This window comes from Eschscholzia californica, unplaced genomic scaffold (assembly GCF_041429995.1).
Source record: "Eschscholzia californica isolate CP2 unplaced genomic scaffold, dmEscCali1.0.p SCAF_4, whole genome shotgun sequence".
Classification (NCBI taxonomy): Eukaryota; Viridiplantae; Streptophyta; class Magnoliopsida; order Ranunculales; family Papaveraceae; genus Eschscholzia; species Eschscholzia californica.
Window position 1 is genome coordinate 19587378 of NW_028238461.1, and position 7757 is coordinate 19595134.

The following is a 7757-nucleotide window of genomic DNA, read 5'->3' on the forward strand; positions in this document are numbered from 1 at the left end:
TGCGTGGTGAATTTGAAAAGTTGAGCATTAATAAAGGGGAACTTATCCCCGATTATATTTCAAGAGTATTGTCGAATGTTAGCGAAATGAAAAGGTGTGGCGAAAAATGTGATGACGTTAGGGTGATGGAGAAGATTCTACGCTCTTTGACACCTAAGTTTGATAATGTGGTTATTGTTATTGAAGAGTCAAAAGATTTGGAATCTACGACGGTGGATGAGTTGACGGGAACATTGCAAATTCACGAACAAAGGGTTAATAGAAATAGTGCAAGCACTTCAAATTATTCGGTGGATCAAGTACTTCAAGCAAAACTCACTCTAGAAGAAAAACAATATGCACCCCAAAGAGAAAGAGACTATAAGAGCTATGGTAGAGATTATGATAATAGTAGAAGTGAATTTGGAAGCCAAAGAGGAAGAAAATCCTTTAATAGATGAAGAACAAATGAACTAAGAGAAAGGAAAAACTTTACTAATCCTTATAATAGGCAAGGTAGAGATAAAAAGAATATTGAATGCTATAATTGTCACAAACTTGGACATCATAGTAATGAATGTTGGTATAACAAAAAAAATGAGGTACGTGAAGATGCAAATATTGTTGAAAATGATGTAGATCTTACATTATTTTTTTCTTGTGATGGACTTGATGAATCACAAACAAATACTTGGTATTTCGACACCAGTGCAAGTAATTATATTTGTGGGAAAAGAGAATTGTTTGTTGAAGTGAATGAAAGTGTGAAAGGGTGTGTAAAGTTTGGTGACTCGTCAAAGATTCCGGTGCTAGGGAAAGGTAATATCCTCATTCAACTCAAAAATGGAAAACATAACTATATTTCCGATGTTTATTATGTTCCGCAATAAAAAATAACATTTTAAGCTTGGGGCAACTTTTGGAAAAAGGTTATGATATAAGATTCAAGGATCTTCATCTCACATTAAGAGATAAAAGTGGAACTCTAATTGCTAAGGTGAAAATGGCAAAGAATAGATTATTTTCTTTAAACATTCAACATGGTGATGCAAAATGCTTAAACTCTACTGTGAAAGATAAATCGTGGTTGTGGCATTTGAGACTTAGACATTTAAATTTTGATGGAATGAAACCGTTGGCAAATAAGAACATGGTAAGGGGTTTACTATATATTGATCACCCAAATAAAGTGTGTGAAGGATGTATCTTTGGGAACCATCATAGAATAACTTTCTCTAAAGAAGGAAGGTGGAGAGTTTACAATCCTCTAGAGCTCGTGCATACCGATGTTTGTGGTACATTGAAGCCAATGACAAATGGAAGTAACGATTACTTTCTCACTTTTATTGATGATTATAGTAGAAAAATATGGGCATACTTCTTGAAAAATAAATCCGAAGTATTTGAAGTGTTCAAGGAATTCAAGAATATGGTTGAGAAACAAAGTGGGTATTTTATCAAGAAACTAAGATCGGATAGAGGTGGGGAATTTACTTCAAGAGACTTTGATATATTTTGTAAAGAACATGGAATTATTCACGAACTTACCCCATCATACACACCACAACTAAATGGAGTAGCCGAAAGAAAAAATTGTACCATATTAAACATGGCAAGAAGCATGTTAAAAGAAAAAAGTTTGCCTAGAGAATTTTGGGGTGAAGCCGTTGCATGTGTCGTATACTTGTTAGATAGATGTCCCACTAAAAGTGTTTATATGAAGACACCTCAAGAGGCATGGGGCTATTACAAGCCTAGCGTATCTCATTTAAAGATATTTGGATGTATTGCTTATGCAAAGATACCGGAACAAAAAAAAAAACAAAACTTGATGACAAAGGTGAAAAATGCATCTTCCTTGGTTATAGTGAGCAAACAAAGTGTTACAAGTTATTTAATCCAACTACCAATAAAGTTTTACTTAGTAGAGATGTTTTATTTGAAGAAGAAATGAAATGACATGGGAATGGAAAGGAAAAGAAACTATTCAAGTTGAACTTGAGCTTGAAGGTGAAAAAGAAGAAGCACCAAATGAAATTCAAAGAGAGCCACAAACACCAATGTGTAGAGCATCATCATCACCATCATCTTCATCTCCATCATCCTCATCGTAGGAAGGAAGTTCTAGTGAAATACCAATGAAAACAAAAAGCTTGAGAGAGATTTATGAAGTTATTGATAATGAAGAAGAAGTGAACTTATGTTGCTTTCTCATGGATTATGATTCTACTAGTCATGAAGAAGTCATTCAAGAAGAAAAAATAGAAAAAGCAATGGATGAAGAAATTAATACAATTGAAAAGAATGATGCATATAAGTTGACAAAGAGGTACAAACCAAATAAGAATGCAAGTGGTGAAGTCCAAAAGTACAAAGCAAGGCTTGTAGATAAAAATTACAAGCAAAGAGTCGACATTGATTTTAGTAAGGTATTTATTCATTTTGTTCATATGAAAATATGGATCTATATAGCGGGTAAATATTCATGGAAAAGTTATCAATTTAATGTCAAGTTGACAATCTTAAATAGTGTTCCCGTAGAAGAAAAATTTGATGAACAACCCTTGAAGCATGATGTCTTTGAAAGATTGAAGTAGATGTTAGGTATGAGAAGCTATGGAAATTTGGTTTAAGGGGAGATGTTGAAAGGTGGATTTTAAACCAAATTTGGGTTTGGGCTCAATATAAAATGTGGGCTTGAGTAAATGGTTTTATCAAACTACGAGGGGTAAATAAGTAAAATTGCCTCATGAAATTATTTAAAAGGGTGTAGAGTCTTTTGTTTGACTAGTTTTTAAGAACAATCTAGAGAGAGGAAGTAAAAGGAGAATAGTATAGAAGAAACTTGAAGAAGAAGAAGAAATAGATCTAGTATGAATATTGTGTTTAAGGTAAGAACTAACTTCAAATCTAGTTAAATATTGTGACAAAACTTTGTGTGTTATGTTTATGAGATTGTGTAGATCTAAAGAAACTTTATTATATGAAAGTATGTTGATGTGAATCTTTTGAGTTTATTTGAGTTTATTGAAGTATCTATACCTCTAATCTCCAACAAGTAATTGATCTATTAGCTTTACAATACGGAATTCAACCAAAAATAAGATACAAATATGACAGACAAGAATCATGATAATTTTTTGTTAAAAAAGACACTCGAGTTCCTTTTTATTTATACGAATTATCTTGCTTGAACCCGTTTTTTTCTTGTATTTGCAATGCATTAAACCCAACCTCTCGGGGAACCCAGGTGGCTTTCAGGGTAAATTGCTTTGGGTATCCCGTACGCTATAGAAATCATATCCATTGTTGATGTTCCTTAATTTGATGGCCATCTTTGTAAAGCTAGGAGGAAGATTATACGAAGATCAATGCCATTTCCATCTTCTTCATCTTGATCGTGAGAAGGCTTCTCGTGTTCTACAAAAAGACTCAAGGCATTTACTTTGGGGTATTTCAAAAGGACCACGCGTTGTCCAATGGCCCACCAGCTCAACCACAATGAGAATGCTCTGAAATGTTTTCTCATTAGGTTGATCAGTTGTCACGTCTATAGCTTTTATGATGTTACCTTAATTTGTTGAAACCTACTCTAACAAAATGATGTTGTTGTTGGGGTAAATTCGCGTCTACCAAAATGATATTGTTGTTTTGGATGGATTTGAGTTTGTCGTAGAAACTAGTGTCACAAATACTAATACGGATAAACTTAGTGACAAATTTAATTTGTCACTAAAAAGTATTTGGACAGTTTTTTACCGTTACTCGTAATGTTATTGTTTAAAAAAATTTAATACACCCAAAATTTAATCATTTCTTTCAATGGCTTATATACTTCAATCATAGATATTATTACAATTATGATTTTGACTTTGACAATTCGAAATTACAATTAACTTTTATTTTGACTTTGATGAGTGTCGTATTGCAGGTTTGTAATATCAAAAAGAAGAAACATATAGGGGACTATTGTTATCATTTCTTAAATGGAGAGAAATTTTCAAAAAGACTTTATAGACAGCAGATCTGATGTCTCTCCCCTCTTTACCCTCTTTTTTTCCCTAATTTATTTACTTTACCGTCCTCTCTTTAATCTCTATTTCCCTCTCTAATTTGAGTAGATTTTATCTTCTTTGGCTTAGATGTTTAATTTCAGATCACCTTAATTATAGACAAGATAGATTTTGGCACTTAATTTGTAACACATAACACATAGGAAATGAACTAAGAATTTATGGAGAGTCGGGCTACAAATTTTAAGGACACCTAGTAATTAATGCGTTAGCTTTACAATAATTCAACCAAAAATAAGATACAAATTGTGACAAACCAGACTAACGATGAAAAATATATTAAAATTGACACCCGCTTTCCTTTTTGGTTATAATAATTACCTTGTTCTTCTTTTATCTGCGATGAATTAACCCAACGTCTCAGAAAATGCGGGTGCCTTATCGGGTAAACTGCTTTAGGTACCTAAGCTATATAAGTCGATAAAGTTCCTTCATTTGATTGCCATCTTTGTAAAGCTTGGAGCAAGCTCATATGGAGATCAATGCCATCTCCATCTTCTTCATCTTGATTATGAGAAGGCTTCTAGTGTGCTACAAGAGGACACAAGACATTTACTGCAAGACTAATTTTCGGGTCTTAAAAGGATCACGAGTTGTGCAATGGCGCACCAGCTCAGCCACTGTCAGCATGCTCTGAAATGTTTCCTCACTAGAGTCGGGTCTACAACTTTTATGATGTGACCTTTGTTGACAAGTATTCTTAGAAACCATGTACCTAGACAAGATTGTTCTTGCGATAAAATCGAGTGTAGTGCTTTTCTACCTGTAAGAAGCTCCATTAAGACAGCTCCGTATGCATAAACATCAACCATTCTAGTCACCATTCCAGTACATGTAACAATACGATACGCATTAGATTAAATTTTGGATGTATTAATTTTTTTAGACAATAACATTACAAGTGATGCTCTATTAATTAAGACGTTTTGTAGTTCGAGATAACAATTAGCTTTTATTTTGACTTTGATGAGTGTGGTGTTGCAGGTCTATAATATCAGAAAGAAGGAATTTATAGGAGACTACTCTTATCATTTTTTAAACTGTGAGAAATTTTCAAAGAGACTTTGTAGATAGTAGGTCTGATGTCTCTCTTCTCTTTAACCATTTTTTTCTACCTAATTTATTTACTCTAACTTCTTTTGTTTAACCTCTATTTCCCTCCCTAATTTGTATAATTTTTATCTTCTACGACTTAGATGTTTAATTTTAAATCACCTCATCTGTAGACAAGAATGACTTTAACACTTAATACGTAACACATAGCACATAACACATAGAAGATGAACTAAGAATTTGTGGATAGTCGGGCTACCAATTTTAATGACACCTAGTAATTAATGTGTTAGCTTTACAATAATCCAACAAAAAATATGATGCAAATTATGACAGACCAGACTAATGATAAAAAAAAAATTAAAAAAAAAACACCTGCTTTCCTTTTTGGTTATACGAATTACCTTGTTTTTTTTCTTTTATCTGCAAAAATTAAACCCATCATCTCGGCAAACCCGGGTGGCTTATCGTGTAAGCTGCTTTGGGTACCCCTAAGCTATAGAAGTTGGTATCCATTGTTGAAGTTCCTTCGTTTCATTGCCATCTTTGTAAAGCTTGGAGCAAGCTCATATGGAAATCAATTCCATCTCCATCTTCTTCATCTTGCTCATGAGAATGCTTCTAGTGTTCCACAAGAGGACTCGAGAAATTTACTACATGACTAATTTTCGGGTCTTTGAGAAGGATCACGATTTGTGCAATGGCCCACCAGCTCAGCCATTCTGAGAATGCTCTGAAATGTTTCCTCATTAGGGTCGGGTCTACAACTTTTATCATGTTACCTTTGTTGATGAGTACTCTAAGAAACCATGTAACTAGACAAGATTGTTCTTATGGTAAGTTCGCGTGTAGTGCTTTTCTACCTGTAAGAAGATCCCTAAAGACCGCTCCATATGCATAAACATCAACCATTCTAGTCACCCTTCTAGTACCTGTAACAATAGGAAAGGCATTGGATTAAATTTTGGATGTATTAAATATGTTTAATCAATAACATTACAAGTGACGGTAGCAAACTTTGTCTCTTGAATCAACGGATTGAAAATTGAGAAAGAGGGTCATCTCGGTACTTTCTTTACTCTAGAGAGACACACTGGAAACTGGTTTTACTTTTGAGGGCCAATCGGAAAATAATCCTACTTTTAATTAACTCATTTTTTTTCAAAAGAAGTGGCATTAGTTTTGGTTAGGAATATGTTAATTTCATATTAAAATAAAATGAGAAGAATTGAAAAGCATTACTATTTATTTAAAATCTTGATATAGGTGGATTACACAAATAAATTTGATCTAAATTTATTCTTTTGTCTCCGTTTTAGGGGTAGATACAACTGCCATAACCTCTAGAATAATAGAAAAGAACTAGCTATGATTCACCACCACAGATGACTTAGAACCAATAGTTCAAGATCTAATGGATCTTTCCATTCTAATACTCCATCTGAGAGTATCTGTATTTATCATATCTGTTCTAATCTAACGGAGCGCTATTAGATCAATAGTAGAGTCGGGCTACAAATATGGAGAGTCGGGCTATAAGGACACCTAGTAATTAATGTGCTAGCTTTACAATAATTAAACCAAAAATAAAATAAAAATTATGACTGATGATGCATAAAATGTCCAGACGTTGACTAACGTCTGAAGAGTCAAGATCAGACTTGAAGTCTACTGTATCAACCCGGCTTAAGGCAGCAGGACCGTTGAGCCCCTGATGGTCCACCAGATATTCCCCTAACTGAGAGGTCGACTAGAAGACACCAGCCCTGCATAACGCCCTTGACATGGATAGATCAGCCCTGAGGTCTTCAGAGGAGTAATGGGAGTCCAAACAGATACGGCCAATGTCTAACGCCCAAAACTGGGTAGGCAGCAGCGCTAGGCGATCTACCAACTTAATCCCGAATCTTCCAGAAGATCTCAGTCGGCTACACATCTCGAAGTGTTTAAGCCAGATTGAACTCCACGTAACTAAAGGAAGAAACTTCTCTTCTAGGATCTATCACATCTACAAGATATCCACAAAGAATCCTTGAACTTAAGAACTTCCACTTATCAAAGATCCGAGATAGATTCTAAGAGAAACCCTAGATACTCAAGAGAGGAAACTTTCTCTTTGGTCTGACGGCAACCGCCTCACCACCGCCACTAAATCATAGTCGGCCTAACATCGCCTATAAAAGGCCCCCCACATCGTCCTTCCCAGAACACGATCTCTTTACCCAAAAAGATCACCCAAAAACCAAGAGTTCCCATAACTCGCCCCAAAATGATCAATCAATATTCATTCTTTTACTGCAAAGAGCACCCTGACTGGCTTGAGCGTCGGAGCGGTTTTCGAACCCTTTGCAGGTTTTCCCCCTTTGGGAACAGACGAACAAGAGCATGAGCAAGGAGCTGAAGCAAGGAGCAAGGGGCAGGGAAGAGGAGCAAAGCAGGAGGCAGAGCAAGAAGTAGAGCAGAAAGCAGGAACTCGAAGCTAACAACACTCAACTTAACAGAATAATCAAACATAACGGAGGCTGTCATGCATCAACTCCCTATTTCATGTTGATCTGACGGAAAGTCATTTTTTGACATCAGCAATGACGAACCAGACTAATGATAAAAAAGGCACCCGCCTTATTTTTTTGTTATAGGAATTATCATTTT